At 37.6% G+C, this 19,808-nt stretch overlaps 3 long non-coding RNA genes across 3 annotated transcripts in view; 2 read left to right on the top strand and 1 right to left on the bottom strand.

Annotated features, from left to right (window-relative positions):
- Window positions 1–19,808, top strand: part of LOC126585961 (uncharacterized) — a 55,176-nt gene that overhangs the window by 29,061 nt on the left and 6,307 nt on the right. The window lies entirely within an intron of this gene.
- Window positions 1,434–10,521, bottom strand: LOC126585960 (uncharacterized). The gene is made up of 2 exons (XR_007610706.1): window positions 9,742–10,521; window positions 1,434–1,569 (listed from the first exon to the last, which is right to left on the bottom strand). It is a non-coding gene; the product is annotated as an uncharacterized LOC126585960 (long non-coding RNA).
- LOC126585962 (uncharacterized) lies at window positions 4,141–4,428 on the top strand. Its single transcript, XR_007610708.1, has 2 exons — window positions 4,141–4,189; window positions 4,253–4,428. It is a non-coding gene; the product is annotated as an uncharacterized LOC126585962 (long non-coding RNA).

Here is a 19,808-nt window from a genome sequence, read left to right as displayed (position 1 = left end):
CATGTGATGATGCTTTACGGACATTTCACATGTTAAACTAATCTAGTTTAATATAAAGGGCAAAGATTATTGTTTGAGCCGTCTCATATAAATGTTATATGCTTAAACGATAAAGTCCAAGGAATATGTGATTGGGAGAATGTAATCTAATAAAGTTAGATTCATGAGACCATTCTTTCGTAGACACATCCTAAATGTTCCTGATCATAGGATTGCCAATTGGGCATTGACAGTCCGTCAAGATCGGTACGTGCTATGTCTTCTCTCAGGGAGAGTGACTAGTCTCGAGTCGTTGGTGTGTGTGACATCAAGACAAGTACGTAGGTGCTCAGTAGAGAATGAGTTCACTGAACGCGATCAACGAAGAGTTCTCATACTCATGTCACATGAGAACTCATGGTTGGGATAATGCAAAGTAGTCCTTTGACCTGAGGCATCACAGTTGTCTTGTGGTTAAGTCCTTAATCTTTGATTATGCCAAAGTCACCCCATCGGGGTGTCCATGGCATCGTTGGGGTTAAGCCACTTAGCCATGGAGGCAAGTGAATGCGCAACAAGGGATCTCTAACCTTCAAACTGTTTGAGGGAGAATAATCTATGATATGATTTAGAATCTCTGGCCAGAGTATGAATGAGATTTAGAAAAGTCGTTCTAAATCACTGATGCGAAATATATAAGCACACAAATTTAACCCTCTTTTTGACAATTGTAGTATAGATGTAAGTAGGGATCGTTCTAAACCGGGGATTAGGAGGGATTGCTAAATCACTTGAAAACTAATTTAAAAACATAAAAACAAAGTTAAAAATGTAAACAAAAGATTTTAAAACAAGAAAGTAAAAGGGGGATTTGAGTTTGGTGAAGTTGAAAGTAAAAACGAATAAACTAAAAACTTAAATAGATTTTAAACAAATTTGGGTTGAATGGATAATGGAAGGCTAGCTAAGGGGTTCTTCTCCACACATGTCTTGCTTGCATACAAAATGATTTCCAATTGCATTTCAATAACTTATTAATTCTCAACGCCCCAAATTAACCGTGAATTGCACTAATTAACCCTCAGTTTTTCCACAAGTTATTGGGTTGGATGATTGCATACGACAACCCAAAACATTCCCTACAAGTTCCCTACATGAATTGCATAATAGAGATACAAGCAAGAATCATTAAGTTCTATGAAAAACATAAGCATTGACGAGGCACTCGTTACTATGATTTGCATGAAACTTATGCCAAGGATTTACTTAACACAATCGTGACTAGCGACTTTTACTACTCATGAATATAAGTTCATAACGATTAGGTGAAATTCCCTTATACTCTAGCATCATATTTATGCATGCAAACTAAGTATGCATCCCTAATCAACATACATAAACATGTTATCAATCAAATAGATAAGTAAATCGAATTCATAACTTATGAAACGCAATTAAAAGTAATCAAATCATATTGCAAGCATTAACATGGTTTCGAATCCCCCCCTAGCCAAGGGGGGTTTAGTTCCTCATTATTACAAAACAAAGATAAACAAATTTAAACATTGAAAAACAAAGGAAAGAAAGCACCTAAACGTTCTAACGATCCATGTTGGATAGCAAGTGCGTCTAAGGACTTTTCTCCTTCTCTTTGCCGCAACAACAAGGTTGGAATGATGTTGAAGGGTTGGTTATTTGGAGGAATGGATGGGAAGGGGTTTAGATATGTAGGAGAGGCAAGGAAAGGCTTGGAGAATGGTTAATTTCTGGATTATTTGAATGAGGTTGATGCCATGGTATTTATAGGAAGAGGATGGACTTGTTTAACACAAAATGTTGGTGGAATTGAGTAGGTGAGCATGGCAAAGAGTGGGAATTGTTGGTGGGCTAGGTATTGAGTCATCCACTCACATTTCATGGTTAGCTAAGCATTGCATCATCCACTCACATGTCATGGTGAGCTAAGCATTGCATCATCCACTCACATGTCATGGTGAGTTAAGCATTGCATCATTACTCAAATTTCTGGTGGAGGTGGAAGTAAAAGCCACGGCATTGATGTGTTTTGAGTGAAGTTTTGGCCAATCCTTCTAGAAATTTATCCCTTCTTGCAACTTGTATTTGTTTCACCAGATTTTTAGCATGTTCTTAGCCTCTTTTGTCTTCAAATTCGTCCATCCATCTTGCTCATATCATATGTAATCCATTACAAGCTCAAAACTGCTCCAAAATGCACCAAAATGCACTTTCTTGCTACCTTAGCCCTTTGGACCTACAAACACACGAAAATGGCTTAAAGTACTAAAATAACTAAGAACTAATAACGTAAATGCAAGAAAACTAGTTAACTAAGTCGCATAAATATGCGTCTATCAAATTCCCCCACACTTAGCTTTTGCTAGTCCTCGAGCAAAACAAAGAAACAAAACATAAGAACAAAACAAAACCTAAACCTTCCAACAATTACCTTAGGGATTTTCAATGCAACATGACATGCAAAAGATCATCATAACCACAGATTTTTTTTTTCCTACCCTTGAGCACATACTTAATCAAAGTCACCACATACTAGTTCACATATAACCAATTAAAACGATGTTTTGAATGTAGTAACATGCCTTAGAGAATTTGCTCAATTCCTTACAAGATACACTCTTATTTTCACTCTGATTTTCTGACTACTTACCCTACACTAGATGTATGTGAGAAGATTGATGTAAACATGAAAACGAACACTCACATATGTTTATAGCAAAGAAAGCAATTTCTGGAGTTATTAAGCATGTATAGATATGATCTCATGACTGGAATGCTACTACTTAGATGCGAGAACCAGGGACACCATATGCTCGTACCAATCCCAAACTCCACATATTGAAACCCATAACACTCAAGATTGAAGTTAAGGGTTGTAACGGGGTTAGGGGTGATTGGCTAACAATGAAAGGTAAGGAAACAAACGTTTTTAAAGCATAATAAGCAAAGTAATGAAATTGATGCTTAGAATTCCCTTTGAATGCAGCAACTAACTTTAAACACAATGGGGTTATTCATTCAACTTTTTAGGGCCGATTTCAACTACAAACAACACTTGTGAGCCTTTCCTCACTTATTACAAACTCTTTTTCTTTTTTTTTTCTTTTTTTTTTCTTTTTCTTTTCTAACCCGTGCCTTATTATTTTCTTTTGGCACACAAAACACAAAAATCTCATTCCCCCACACTTTGTTTTCTGCATAAGGACAATCAAAAGGAATTCATTTTAAGTCATGCTTCATTATGCTTTAAAAACAAGGGTATGGATAGTCCTAATCTAGGCTAGGTAAGGGAAATGTGGTTTAACAAAGAAAACAGGCTAAACAAGGCTCAACGGGGTTAAACTTAAACAAATATGCACGGGATAAGCTTTTTGGCTCTAGTTCACTACACAACTTCATCTTGAATATGTGTTATGCAAATCAATGTCATGCTTTGAATGGAACGGGCATAAGTTCTAGTATTTGGAACTAAATGATGAAACGCCTTCTAAGTAGCAACCAAGCAAAGAATGATGAGATCATGCAACGACTTTAGAAAACAAAAATGCACAGATTAATAACTCTCCAAAAAACGTATTAGGCTCAAGTCTCTCAAGGTTGTAGTGTTAGTTTGAGTTCCTTCCTTCAAGCATGTTACAAAAACTGATTTTTTTCTTTGTGATTACATGTGAATTCGTAAACTATAACTATAACCAAGCATAAATCAAGAGCATATCAAACTTCCATCCATGTTTATAACTTTCTTTAACAGTCATGCAATTAAAAACCAAATCCTCATTATTTGTGTTGGAAGGTACCCTAAGACACAAACAAACACACAAAAACAACTCTTTTTGGCTTTTTCAAAACAATTTTTTTTTCAAATTTTTGTCAAATTTTCGGATTTTTATGTCAAAACATACTAACATGCTTAAAAACACACTAAAAACACTTAAAACAGCAAGAAACAACATTGTAAGTGATAGGTGAATAAAATCCCACGAAAATCATGCAACAGCAACTTGTTTACCCCCCCACACTTAAATATAACATTGTCCTCAATGTTTCAAACATAAACTCACACAAAAGTAAACAAACAAACAACGAGGAAACATGATAAACATGGCAAAGTAAAAGCAACAGATAGGAGGGTTAAAGAACGCAAACACCTGGTTTTGGAGTCGGAAATTCCTAGGTCTTCTTTATTTCCATGGGCTGCCTCCATCACTAATGAGAACTCTAGGCATGCCAAACCTAGCAAAGATATTAGTTTTCACAAAATCTGCAACAACCTTTGAATCGTTAGTCCGGGTGGCTTTGGCTTCCACCCATTTGGAAACATAATCAACAGCTAGCAAGATATAAGTGAAACCAAAAGATGGAGGGAAAGGACCCATGAAATCTATACCCCAATGTCAGAAAACACTATAATGCAAATAAAAATAAAATAAATAAATAATAAGAAACAAAATAAAGCAATTGGACTGAAAACTTCCCTAGTTTGCAGTAAAACCAAGCGATGACCCCCCAAGCTAAAATTCTGCAATCAACTTCAAGGGTGGAAATAACCAAAAGTTCCTGCAAAGAAAAGAAATAAATCAGTTTAGTAACACAAGAAAATATATAAAAAAATTGCAAACGAAAAATTGAAAATCACGATAAAAGACAATGAATAGAACTAATAAGTGATCATTGGTCGTGCTTGTTGACTTTCCACAGCTTTCCTCTTGAACAGGGTGACACTTAGCTTTTTACTTGCAAGTGATGATTTGATGATATTGTACGGCGAAGCTTTGCTCTTTGGTGATGTTGCAGTTCCTTATTTGTTCTCCAAGCAGATGTGGCAGCTTCTCTAGTTCTTCAGCTCGGACTCCTTCCGCTGGGATGATTGTACGAGCTGCATTCTTCTCTGCTTGTTTCCTCTGCATGGCGGGCAGGCACGAGGTAGAGGTATTGGTCTGTTTCTTTCTTCAATCTTTCCAAGTGCCCACCTCTTGCTCTCTTTCTCCTTGTCCCTAGCTGAGGATGAATCAGCACGTTGTCTCCACATGCTTCGAGGTATCATCTTCACTTCCCTTATACGTGAGAGACGAAGAGGAAACATAAGATGATGAGTACTCGAGAGCAAGTGCTGGCTGGAGAAAGGACAGGGAGAAAGCATGATATGAGATACTCTTGCCTTCAACCTTCATGATATGAAATACTTTTGCTTTGGATGGGTTGTTTGCAGGGGTATCCCAGGGGATGAAAAATACAGAGTGACTTGAGAGGGTTTGTTGGAAAGCCATTTCAGAGAGGAAGAAGTGCTGAGAGGGTGTGCCTTTGCTGTGGAAGGCGAAGGTAGATACTTATGGGACTTTTCTTCACAACCGGAACTATTCCCTCACTCATTGTCGGCAGCCGGTGGATGGATGAATAGTACAAATTACGCGCTTTCTGACAAAGCTGCCCGTAATTTCCGCAAAGCAGATTCCTCATTGATATCTGGAATCGGCGCTTCGAGCTCTGAGCATCGTCGATTGTAGAGGTAGCATGTGACACGTGCGGATAAATCTGGAAAAGAAGATTTGCCCGTGGGTTGAAGCCCAGCTTTTGAGAAAGCTAGCGTGTCTTTGACTGTTGAATTTCCCTCTTCGATTTCTGAATTGGTGCTTCGACAAACTGCCCGAGATTTTCGCAAAGCAATTTGCGTGTGACAAGTGACGACACGTCTGGACAAATTGATCTTTTGAAATCCGGGGTTCGGCTCGTGGTTTCTGAGCAAGCCCAGCCTTTAAGAAATGAAACGCCTCTTTTGAAAAAAGAATCCGGCTTTTGAGAAAGGAAACTCCTCTTTTGAGAAAAGAATCAGGCGTTTGAGAACGGAGCCCCGACTCTTCGATTTGCGAGAGGACGCCTCTTCAATTTCTGAGGAGCGCCTCTTTGATTTCTTCTTTTTATAGAGGCGCTAATTTTGTTCCACAACACACTTGAGCTCCCTCCTGTAAACACTCCCTTCTTACACTTGTTTAATCTTGATCAGTCCTCCTCTCTTCTTTCTTCACCACCTCTGAAAATGTCTGGCCCTTCCGATCGTCGTTTTGACTTGAACCTTGGTGAAGAGGCAGCTCCGCCTTCACCAGACAACATATGGCGCCCATCCTTCATATCCCCTACCGGTCCCCTTACCGTGGGGGATTCGGTGATGAAAAATGATATGACAGCTGCGGTGGTGGCCCGGAACCTTGTCACCCCTAGAGATAACAGACTGCTCGCTAGACGATCTGATGAATTGGCGGTTAAGGAGTCTCTGGCTCTTAGCGTGCAGTGTGCGAGTTCTGTGTCCAACATGGCCCAACGCCTATATGCTCGAACCCGTCACGTTGAATCGTTGGTGGCTGAAATACAGAGTCTCAAAGAGGAGATTAGAGGACTTAAGCATGAAAATAAACAATTGCATAAGCTTGCACACAACTATGCCACAACCATGAAGAGGAAAATTGACCAGATACATGAATCTGATGGTCAGATTTTACTTGATCATCGGAGGTTTGTGGGTTTGTTCCAACAGCATCTGCCTTCGTCTTCTGGAGCAGCATCGCGTAGTGAAGCTCCAACTGATCAACCTCTGTTGCCTCCTCCTTCTGTGGCCCCGCCGACTGTTGAAGCACCGCCGACTACTGAAGCACCACCTGACCAATGAATGCTATTAGTTTACACATCATTGTAAAATATTTTTACTTTAATGTTTTTTTTTTTTTATTTTTTTTTTTTTTATATTTTTTTTTATTATTTTTTTTTTTTATTTTTTTTTTTTTTTTTTTTTTTTTTTTTTTTTTTTTTTTTTTTTTTAATAATTTAATATATTTTTTTTTTTTTTTTTTTTTTTTTTTTTAAAATCAATGTAAAATATGTAAATCAATGTAAAAAAAACTTTGTTTAATTATTATTATTATTATTTTTTTTTTGTGTTTTTTATTTATTTATTTATTTTTTTAAATGTAAATTAATGTAAAAAGACTTTGGTTAACCTTCCCCCACACTTAAACCAAATAACACAAACTCACATAAATCAACCAAATAACACAACTAACTAAACAAAACAAAATGAAAGCAGTAAAGATAAGGGTGTAAGAATGCAAATCTGATTGGGTTAGCGATTCCAAAGTCTCCCTTCGTTGAATGCTTGGGTTGCCTCCCAAGAAGCGCTTGATTTAACGTCTTTAGCCGGACGAATCTTTCCTTTAAACTCCACTCGGCTCCAAAGCATGGAATTTATCTTTTAATGGGAGGTGATACTTGAAATGATTCGGCAATGGTTTAAATTCAAGAGTGGGTGCCTGAATCATCAAAATCAGAAAAATGTTAGTATAAATAAAAATTAAAATTGGAGAAGATGGCTTACTTTCTTTTTCCGACACAAACTCAATGACAAACACCACATCTTTGAACATTTCTGGGATTTTGAACTTGGCCAGGTTTACTATGATGGTTGTGGCTTGTCCCGTGTCATCAAACTCAACTGCTTTGGGCTTGATTGTCTCATGCACAGCCTCTTGGATGTATTCTTGATATGCTTCAACCACTTCATTCTCTTGAATCCCTTTTCTTGGTGTGCAAGGTTCTTTGAACGTTTCAATACCATCGGGAACTTGTTTTGGTGCACCAAGAATTGGGATATCACTTTGCACCTTTGGAAGAGCTTCCACAATGTCTTTTTCACTCTCTTTGATATTTGGAATCAAAAACCTACAAGGAAAAAGGACATTTGGTGGAATAATGTTAGAATGAAGTGAATTTAGAACTTCCTCACCTGAGTTGGATGACATAGGGATTTGAGGAGCTTGCAGCAAGAATTCTTCTAAATTGCCCAGGTCGTCCTCCTCCTCTTCTGCTTGCAGCAGCAATTCATCCATGTTCGGGCTGTGTTTGGATGGTTCTGGGACAGCTTCATCCTTCATAGCACTTCCCAAAGTGATAGCATCGTGGATTTCAAAATCTTCCTTCGAATTTTCAACAATTGAGTTGGAAAGTTCACTTTGCTCTTGAATTTGTACCATGAATTCCATAATCTCTCCCATTTGACTCTTCAATTTATCCAACTTCTTGTCTTGATTTTGTTGGTCCTGCGTCAAAGAGGTTAGTACTTGAAGAATTTGATCACTATCCATGGACATACTTGAATTTGATTGGAATTGTTGTGGGGTATGCGGTGGTGGCTGTATAGGTGTGGTGTAGAACTCCTCATATGGCTGCCAATATGCATCTTGTTGAGCCTCCTTGGCTTGATTTTGTGAGCCCTGCACCAAACAATTTAATTCATTAAGAATTTGATTATAATTTATTGACGAACCTGAGTTTGATTGAGCATATTGCATAGGTTTTGAATAGAACTTCTCCTCTTGCTGCCAATATCCCTCTTGTTTGAATTGTTGAGGTTCCCCCCACATATAATTTGAATGATCTCTCCAAGCCGAATTGTAAGCGTTGGAAAACATGTTGTTGCTTGGTTGATCATAGCCTTGATAACCCCAAGCATCTTCGTTCACAGTGAATTGAGGATGTTGATATCCTTGCCCATAGGGCACATCAAATGTAGGGACACTTGGCATTGTAGTCCGTTCGGCATTATGAGTCAATTGAGCAGTGAGTTGTGCCAATTGAGCTTGAATGGTCGCAAGTGCCATGTCTTGCTCCATTTGTACCTAAAATCAAAGAAAAAAATAACTCAAATATCAAAAGTAACACAAAACAAGGAAAACAAAACTAAGTCAGAAACTAAAACAAAAACAAACTAAACAAAAAGAAAAGAACCAAGGGATTAGCAAAGTTGCTAATCCCCGGCAACGGCGCCAAAAATTTGATGCGAAATATATAAGCACACAAATTTAACCCTCTTTTTGACAATTGTAGTATAGATGTAAGTAGGGATCGTTCTAAACCGGGGATTAGGAGGGATTGCTAAATCACTTGAAAACTAATTTAAAAACATAAAAACAAAGTTAAAAATGTAAACAAAAGATTTTAAAACAAGAAAGTAAAAGGGGGATTTGAGTTTGGTGAAGTTGAAAGTAAAAACGAATAAACTAAAAACTTAAATAGATTTTAAACAAATTTGGGTTGAATGGATAATGGAAGGCTAGCTAAGGGGTTCTTCTCCACACATGTCTTGCTTGCATACAAAATGATTTCCAATTGCATTTCAATAACTTATTAATTCTCAACGCCCCAAATTAACCGTGAATTGCACTAATTAACCCTCAGTTTTTCCACAAGTTATTGGGTTGGATGATTGCATACGACAACCCAAAACATTCCCTACAAGTTCCCTACATGAATTGCATAATAGAGATACAAGCAAGAATCATTAAGTTCTATGAAAAACATAAGCATTGACGAGACACTCGCTACTATGATTTGCATGAAACTTATGCCAAGGATTTACTTAACACAATCGTGACTAGCGACTTTTACTACTCATGAATATAAGTTCATAACGATTAGGTGAAATTCCCTTATACTCTAGCATCATATTTATGCATGCAAACTAAGTATGCATCCCTAATCAACATACATAAACATGTTATCAATCAAATAGATAAGTAAATCGAATTCATAACTTATGAAACGCAATTAAAAGTAATCAAATCATATTGCAAGCATTAACATGGTTTCGAATCCCCCCTAGCCAAGGGGGGTTTAGTTCCTCATTATTACAAAACAAAGATAAACAAATTTAAACATTGAAAAACAAAGGAAAGAAAGCACCTAAACGTTCCAACGATCCATGTTGGATAGCAAGTGCGTCTAAGGACTTTTCTCCTTCTCTTTGCCGCAACAACAAGGTTGGAATGATGTTGAAGGGTTGGTTATTTGGAGGAATGGATGGGAAGGGGTTTAGATATGTAGGAGAGGCAAGGAAAGGCTTGGAGAATGGTTAATTTCTGGATTATTTGAATGAGGTTGATGCCATGGTATTTATAGGAAGAGGATGGACTTGTTTAACACAAAATGTTGGTGGAATTGAGTAGGTGAGCATGGCAAAGAGTGGGAATTGTTGGTGGGTTAGGTATTGAGTCATCCACTCACATGTCATGGTTAGCTAAGCATTGCATCATCCACTCACATGTCATGGTGAGCTAAGCATTGCATCATCCACTCACATGTCATGGTGAGTTAAGCATTGCATCATTACTCAAATTTCTGGTGGAGGTGGAAGTAAAAACCACGGCATTGATGTGTTTTGAGTGAAGTTTTGGCCAATCCTTCTAGAAATTTATCCCTTCTTGCAACTTGTATTTGTTTCACCAGATTTTTAGCATGTTCTTAGCCTCTTTTGTCTTCAAATTCGGCCATCCATCTTGCTCATATCATATGTAATCCATTACAAGCTCAAAACTGCTCCAAAATGCACCAAAATGCACTTTCTTGCTACCTTAGCCCTTTGGACCTACAAACACACGAAAATGGCTTAAAGTACTAAAATAACTAAGAACTAATAACGTAAATGCAAGAAAACTAGTTAACTAAGTCGCATAAATATGCGTCTATCAATCACATTCAAGGAAATCATATAAGCACACGAATCACATTGGATAGTAGACATGAATAAATAAACTATCAAACCAAACAATGTGGTCAAGAGTATTGTATTAGAGAAAGACCGTATTGCATTTGTAATCCCAAACTGAATAGGTTTTCTCTACCTCTTCTGATTAGCTTGGGTAACCATGATATGCTGCAAGGTGTCACTCATGGTTTGTGGAAGCCCTAAACGTGTGTAATCACTAAAGGGAGAATTGAAAGTAAGTTTCAATTCACAATCGATATAAAATGGTTTTAATCGCCCACTGCCTCGCTAAAAGGAACCTAATGGATCGCACACCGTGTAAGGTGGAGATTGAAGAAACAATGGAGATGAGTAAGAATGATTAAACGGTTTAATCATTTATTTATGGCAAGGATTAATTAATATGTTAATTAATCAAACGAATAAGTTCGTTAAAGACCTCGGGATAGTTTTGGACATTAAGGCCCAATGGGCTTCGAACGTCTAGCCCATTGACTTAAGTTGTATGACAACTTAATGAATAATGATTCACAAAGGCCTAATTAGCCCAAAAATACCCTAGGGCCGCCCATGATGCTAAGGGTAGTGAACTTGGACTTATTTACAAGTTTGCCACTCAAATGAATAAAGGTATAAATATGACTTTATAGCCTAAAATTCATAAGGGTTTGTTTTGGAGAAAATTGGTGGGAACTTGTCTCTCCATTTCTCTCACCTTGGGGGTGCATCTTGCAATCCCACTACTCCAAGGTCACTCATTTCTTCTCCAATCTCTCCTTGGTGAAGAGACTTAGAGGTTCTCAATTTTGGGAACTTGGAGAAACCTATTCTTCCATCCAAATCCATAGATTTGAGATGCAAGGAATGAAGGCCCTCTCTTTGGGTGATTAGCCTTTGCTTATGCAAAGAGGAATCTACAAAGGTATAAATTTCAACTCACTTTGTTTTGAGTTGATTCATGGTTCACCAATCTACTAGGCTTTGAATTTCATGGTTAATGTTTTGTTTTTTAAGTGCATGCAAGCATGATTCCGCCTTTAATTGTTAATTGCATGCTTATTGATGTTGCTTAAATGAACATGTTTTCACAAAATATTCCTTCAACTAATCCTTTTGCGTAGTAGAATGACTTGAGAAGTTGGGAAAAACTTCTCCAAAAATGCCCATTTCATACTCTCTCATGATGTGACAGTTCCGGGGGCTAGCTCATACAACCAATCTTTAGCCTTTTCCAAGAGAGAAAAGGGAAAAGCCTTCATTTTCAGAATGCTCCCATTAACATTCACAAGGGTCATGCTCGAACAAACAACCTCGAACTCCTTCAAATGTTTATTAGGATCTTCCATGGACAACCCATGGAACTTAGGAATATGGTGCAATAAACTGGACTTTAATTCAAACTCGTCTGTCTTGTTTTGGGCCGCCCTTGGATATTGAATGCATAAAGGCAGAGCATTGTCCAATCCCAAAGCGGAAAGCTCCTTGATTGTTCGATTGTCTACTGCCATATCTTGGACTTCTTCAAAAGTCCTTGCCGTGGCCTCCTCTTGCTCTTCTACTTTGTCTTCTTCAAGATCTAGTGCAGGTTGAGATGGTTGGGGATCTTGTTGATTCCTTGCTCGTCTCAAAGTTCGTTCAAAATCGTCGTCAAAGTCAAAGATGTACTTATGAACAGGTGGAGAACTTCGAGTCATAAACCACCTAAAACAAGAAAATAAGTAAAATCAGCAACTAGGAACAAAAACACATGAAAATAAACAAAAAGAAATAACAAGGGATTAGCAAAGTTGCTAATCCCTGGCAACGGCGCCAAAAACTTGGTGCGAAAATTATCTTAACACATAAATTTAACCCTCTTTTGACAATTGTAGTACAACTATAAGTAGGGATTGTTCTGGACCAGGGATTAGGAGGGCTTGCTAATAACCTTTGTACTAACTCAAAAACATAAAACTAAACTTAAAAACGCTTAACAAGACTCACAAGACTCAAAGCAAACTTAAAATACTCAAAACAGCTTAAAACAACCAAATAAACTTAAACTAGATACTAGGAATGACTTTGGACGAAAATTGACTTTTACTTGAATCAAAACACTTAAAAACACAAACTAAAACAGATTTGAAACACTTTGAAACAAGAAACTAAAAGACGGGTTTTGATTTGGATGAAGTTGAAACAAACAAACAAGTATGAAAAACTAGACCGACTGTAAAACTAATGTGAGAAATAAGATGATGGATGGGATAGCTAGAGGATTTTTCTCCACACATGACATGTATGCAAATAACTCGATTTCCAGTTACTAATTCATTGAATTATGAACGACAATGCTCCAAATTAACCGTGACATCACTAGTTAACTCTCAGATTTTCATTGTTTTATTGGATTGGATGACATCATTCGACAACCCAAAACATTCTTCTAAAGTTCCCTACATGACATCATAATAGAGATACAATCAAAGATCATTACATTTAATGAAAATCATAAGCATTGACAAAGCACTTGCAACTATGACATCATGTCACTCATGCTAGGAATTGAACTTAACACGATCGTTTATAAGCGACCTTCACTACATGTGAATATAAGTTTATAACGATTATGTGAAACTTCCTTATATTCTAGCAACAGATTTATGCATGCCAATTAAGTGTCGACCCTTAATTAACAAATACAAATAAGTTATCAATCAAATAGTTAAGCCAATTGCATTCACGATTCAAGAGTTCATAACTGGAATTTATCAAATTCTATTGCACACATAATCATGGCTTTGAAATCACCCCTAGCCAAGAGGGGTTTAACCACTCATATTTACAACAAAACGAAAGGAAATGAATTTAAACATTAGAAAAAAAAGAAAGAAAACACCTAAATGCTCCAACGATCCAAGTTGGACAGCAAGCACGTCCAAGCACTTTCCTTCCCTTCCTTTGCTACGGCACAAGGTGTTGGTAAGTGTTTGAAGGTTTGTTTGTATGGAGGAATGGATGTGAAGATGAATGGATGTGTTTGGATGAAGGTTGTGTTGAAATGGGAGTGAATGATCTAACCAAGTATGAACTAAATTTATGTTACACACACTTCCTTTTATGGAGGAAGTGCATGGCAATGGAGGGGAACATGGAGTGGTGTAGCAATTGAGTGCAATGATGCATGAAATCTGAAATGGTGGAGGGAACAAGGAATGGTGTAGCAATTGAGTGCAATGATTCAATGTAATGATGCATGAAATCTGAAATGATGGAGGGAACAAAGAATGGTGTAGCAATTGAGTGCAATGATTCAATGTAATGATGCATGAATTTGAAATGATGGAGGGACAAGGAATGATGTAGCAATTGAGTGCAATGATTCAATGTAATGATGCATGAAATCTGAAATGATGGAGGGAACAAGGAATGGTGTAGCAATTGAGTGCAATGAGTGGTATTTGAAATGATTCAAAGGTGAAAGTGAAGTGATGATGCAAAGCATGGGGGTAAAATTGAGTGGTGTTGCAGCTAGTGAACATGAATAATTGTGCACATGGTAGAGAAAGGAAAGGGAGGTGGAATGATGTAACAAATGAGTCAATGGAGGGAACATGGATGATGATGCACGGCATAGGAATCCAAAGGGAGTGCAATGATGGTGCATGACAATGATGGAAAGGTGAATGGTGGAGTGACACTCCTTTGTTGCTGAGCTCTTTGTTCTTTTTACATTAATTCTTCTTTCTCTTTAACACATTCCTAGCCTCTTTAGTCTTCAATTTCGTCCATCCACCTTGCTGCATGCATGTGCCATTCATTCCAAGCCCAAAACTGCTTCAAAATGCACCAAAATGCATCTTATTGCTTCATAAGGCCTATGGACCTACAAACACACGAAAATAGCTTAAAATACATAATTAACTAAGAAATAACAACATAAATGCATGAGAACAAGCTAACTCAGTCGCATAAACATGCTCTTATCAGTTAGCCTATAATCTCTTATAGCTTTCTTTTTTGCTCTCTATAAGAGTTGCCTTCATTCTCTTGTAATCTTCATAATGAAATATACAACAAATATTGAAACCAAAACTCAACAGTGGCTGGTGTTTTTGATGTAGGAGCTATCATTTGCTTATCATGCAAGCAGGAGGTGTTATTATGAGTCATCCTTTATATAGTAGAAGGGGTTGAATTGGGAAATGCATCAGGATTCTTTGATTGGTGGCGTTAATAGTCGAGTATGAGGCGACTCATGCCATACCGACTTTGGACACCTATAAATAGCATTCCACGTCTCTATTTCATTCACATATTTAGTCACACTTTCCCTTTCTTTTTACGTTGCATGCAAGTAGCACGCGGAAAGCCATGCATGTCCATATATATGTGTATATATATTATATATACAGACAGAGAGAGAGAGAGAGAGATGTTGAGGTTTGTTGAGATGTTAGTAAGGTTGTCTTGTCAAAGCTCGAATTGTCGAGGTGAGGGGTTTATGTAATGTGTTGTCAAAATGTTTTTATTTTCTAATAACTGAAAACCATGAGTTATTATGTGATTTTACACTATTTCAAATATCTCTTTATTTTAAGTCAATAATGTTGGATCTTGTGTAAATGTTTTATGATAGATATATTTACAATTTATGTGGAATTACTTAAGATTGTTCATGGAGCATGTGAACTCTAGTGTTGCATTAATCCGAGGATAAATGCATTTCTAATCCCTAAACCCTCAATCCTCTTTTCTCTATTTCCTTTCCAATCCCTTCCCGCTTATATCCACCATAGCCACCACATCTATCCTTCTCCCTCCGGCCAAGACAAATCGATCTCTCCCGCCTCTTCAATCCTCTCTTCTCTGTTGCCTCTTCAATCTTATCTCTTCTCACTTGCATCCACCATAGCACCATAGCCACCACATCTTTCCTATGGTCATTGGTTGGTTTGAGACCGCCAATGTCAACGCGAGTTTGGAGTAAGGAGTTGGTAAATATCCAAAGGAGTCACCGATAGGGAAGTGAGGGATGCGGTGGTCGGGAAATTGGTCTTTCGCCGCTGGGGATAGGAGGGATGCAGTGGTCGGGTAATTGCTTGGGCTGGGCATTTGACTTTTTCTGTTTGGATTAGTTTTGAGAAAATGCATGCCAAACAAGGTTTTGAATTTAAAATTTTTAAATCAAAACATTTTTTTCTTAAAAAAATAAAAATTTTTAGTTTTGTTCTCAAGTTACATACCAAACAGGCCCTTACTTTTTTGTATTTATTTTTCCTTTCACTAGTGCGCCAAGTCCAGGGCGTTACACCTAAGCAGAATTTGGGTATGTCTTTTAGCATGACCCAGCAACCAGATTATGGTATGACAAATTTGCAACCTACTTATCAGCACTATAAGCCAATTTATTAGCATCGCAAACAACTTTATCAGCCTAGTCATCCGACTTACATGTCAGTCGACTTATCAGCCTAATCAGCAGACTTATCCCTAGGCTCAACAGATTTATCAACAGAGACGGGCAAATAGTGCAGCCTGTTGTCGTGAGGGGTTTTTGTAAAAAGGGCATATAAATATATTGTAAATATTAGGAATCCTTTATTAGGAAGGATTTGTGAGTCCTTTATTATTACTTTGTAGATCAGGGGTTGTCTCTTGTAAATATTTTCCCTTTATGCAATACAATGGAAATTAAGCCGTAAAATTCTATTTGGCATGAGATCCAGATTTCCTGTAACCCTAGAAATTGTAAATGATATTTACTGATGCTGTGCTCGGCCGACCTATTCCTGCTTCTTCTTCTTGCAGCAATAAGTCAGGCCGTGTGTGTGGTCTTGCTATGTGTGCATTATGCAGTGTCATACTGCTGTGTGTTTAGCAGTACCGTGTGTGTGGAGTTCAATTGCAAGGCCATGAAGAATGTGCTTAAGCAATTAAAGGAATATTCTATCTAAAAGTAGGTCCCGTGTGGGTATAATTGTGTTATTGCCGTCTGCATCCCGGGTAAGAGAGTTATTTGCAGTGCGGCTACTGCTGCTGTCCGTGTGTGGTTTGACATTCTGTCTGCCAAAACAACAAGGGAAAAAAAATAGGGATTGGCTGCTACTGGAGCTGCATCCAGTATTTTTTTCCCGCCTTTTATTACTGCTGTTTGTGTTTTTTGCAGTGTGGAAAGTCGTGTACAATTGTTGTGGTTCTGCAATTGACCCTGTAAGTGTGGTTTTTCGCTGTTGCCTTGGATTGCAGCGTGAGATATTGAGTTATCAACTAGTTGATTGGTTACTTGTCGTGCAAGAGGATTGTACCACTGTTTGTGCTACAATTGTTGTGTATTGGTGTGATTTCATGTATCACTGTCTCGTATGTTGTTATAATGGCAAACTCAGGGTGGATTTTGGATTCCGATGCAACAGATCATATGACGTATGATAAAACCTTATTTCAATTTATGACATGTCCTCATAGAAAGTGTGTGGCAACTGCCAATGGTTCCACTGCTGCTGTTGTTGGAGCGAGAACAGTGTCTTTTACACCCTCTCTTCTCTTACATAATTGTTTATTGGTTCCATCATTGTCCTATCACTTATTGTCGGTACCTCAAGTCACTAAACAATTGGATTGTGTTGTATTAATGTATCCTTCATTTTGCTTGCTTCAGGATATTCAGACAAATGAGATCATTAGGCGTGGCACTAAGAGAGAAAGGCTATTTATGTGGATGATGTGGTTCCTGGAAGAGCTAATTTGGTTCATGCGTCACGTAATAGTAGTCTACAGAAGGTATTGTTATTGCATCGTCGTTTGGGGCATGCATCGTTTGGTTATTTGAAACATATATTACCTGATTTGTTTAGTGGTATTGAAGACTCAGAATTGAAATGTGAAGTATGTATTTTAGCCAAAAGTCATCGTGCTTCATTCCCTCCAAGTATGAATAGAACATCTTCTCCATTTGCACTAGTACACTCTAATGTGTGGGGGCCTTCCCCTATTAGTACTACTTCGGGAATTAAATGGTTTATTTCATTTGTTGATGATTGCACTCGTATGACGTGGGTTTATCTGTTGAAACATACAAGTGATGTTAGTATGATCATTCAATCTTTCTCTCAAATGGTGGCTATGATGCGTAAAATAAGTTAACACACAAAATTAAACCCTCTTTTTATCAAATGTAGTAAAGTATGTAAGTAGGGATCGTTCTAGGCCGGGGATTAGGAGGGATTGCTAAACACTTGAAAACTGACTTAAAAACATAAAAACAAAATTTAAAACACTAAACTAGACTCAAAGAATGCAAAACTATACTTTAAAATACTTAAACAAACATAAAACTCAAAACAGCAACCTAATGACTCAAAACTGCCTAAAAACCACTTTCTGGGCAGTTTTGAGAACCTAACAAGAACTTGGACGAAGTTGGATGAAAACTTGAATCAAAACACTTAGAAACACAAATAAAAAAACTTTCTAACTAATCTAAGACTTCAAAATAAAGGGGGATTTGTTTTGGACGAAAATTGAAAACAAAACAGAAACTTTAAAACAAAACAGATTGTAAAACGTTTTTGGATGAAAAGGATGGATAAAAGGCTAGTTAGGAGGTTCTTCTCCACACATGACACACTTGCAAACAAAATGATTTTCAGTTGTTCTTTCAATAAATTATGAAACTCAACACCCCAAGTTAATTAGATACGCTTAAATTAACCTTCAAGTTCTCCTTAAGTTAATGAATTGGATGGAAAAGCGCATACAACAATTCAAAGCATTCCTCAAAGGTTCCTTACGTGATGAGCACAATAAAGATACAATCAAGAATCATGAAGCACAATGAGAACTATAAGTGTTGACGAGGCATTCGTTACTATGATGAGCATGAAACTAGTGCCAAGAATTCATTCAACGCGATCGTTTTCAAGCGACCTTGACTACTTGTGATTATAAGATTGTAACTATTAGGTGAAACTCCCTCATAATCTAGCATTATATTCATGCATGAAAACTAAGCGTGCACTCTCAATCAACATACACAAATAAGTTATCAATCAAGTAGATGAACGAATTGAATCCGCAACTTTTTAAATAACAACTGAATGTAATCAAATCATATTGCAAGCATGTACATGGTTTCGAATCACCCCCCAACTAAGGGGGTTTAGTTCCTCATTCTTGCAATACAAAGATACATAAAATTAGACATTAAAATCAAAGGAAAGAAAACACCTAAAATGCTCCAACTTGGAAAGCAAGTGCATCAATGGATCTCCCTTCCTCCTTGTTACGGCATGAAGCTTGTGGACAGATTTTTGGGTGGATTTATGGTGTAGAATGGATGGGGAATGATATGGAGGGGTTTAGGGTGAGTGTGGAAGAGTGTTTGATGGTTGGAAGGTGGTGGAGAACTAGGCAAAGAGGGTGGAAGAAGGTGGAGTGGCTGTTATGTTTTCTAGGCACTAGAATGGTGTTTTTGGGGTGTTTTGCTTCCTAGGGTGTGTATGGACGAATTTCTGTGATAAAATGATGAATATGGGGGATTATTCTTTGGCCAAGGGGTGTAAACATGTATTTATAGGCCCCAAAAACCTTAGAAAATCAGGTTAGGTTAAGGATGAAATGCATGGCAATTTGTGTGTGTGGTGTGCAATGGTCCAAGGGTGAAAATGAAGTGATGATGCAAAGTGTGAAGGGTAAAATGGAGTGGTCTTGTAGCTAGGGGGCATGAATGATTGTGTACATTGCATAGAGATGGAAAGGGAGGTGAAAATGTGTCAATAAATGGGTCAAAGGTGCAGCAACATGTGGTACACAAGGCATGGGATTCCAAATGTGAATGATGGAGCATCAATTGGTGCATGTAATGGATGTAAATGTTGTCTAAAATCTAATGAGTGAAGGGAACAAGAGGTATCAAGCAATTGAGTGTAATAATTAAATGAATTGAAGCATGAAATTAGAAATTATGTAGGGGACAAGAGTGATCAAGCATGGCATGGAATCCAAAGGGAATTCTATGTGGTTTGCATGGCAAGGAATGCAAGTTGGGGTGACAGATTTTTGGGCTGTTTTCTTCATCTTTTGGACCATAATTCTTCATATTCTTGGCCTCTTTAGTTCTCAAATTCGTCCATCCACTTGGCCCATGCATTTGCTATCCATTCCAAGCCCGAAACATGCTCCAAAGGCCTCCAAAATGCATCTTCTTGCATACTTTGTACTTAGAGTCTGAAAACACACGAAAATGACTTTAAACATTAAAATAACTAAGGAAACACGACATAAA

Source organism: Malus sylvestris, chromosome 10 (genome assembly GCF_916048215.2).
Source record: "Malus sylvestris chromosome 10, drMalSylv7.2, whole genome shotgun sequence".
Taxonomy (NCBI): Eukaryota; Viridiplantae; Streptophyta; class Magnoliopsida; order Rosales; family Rosaceae; genus Malus; species Malus sylvestris.
This window is presented reverse-complemented; position numbering and strand designations above follow the sequence as displayed.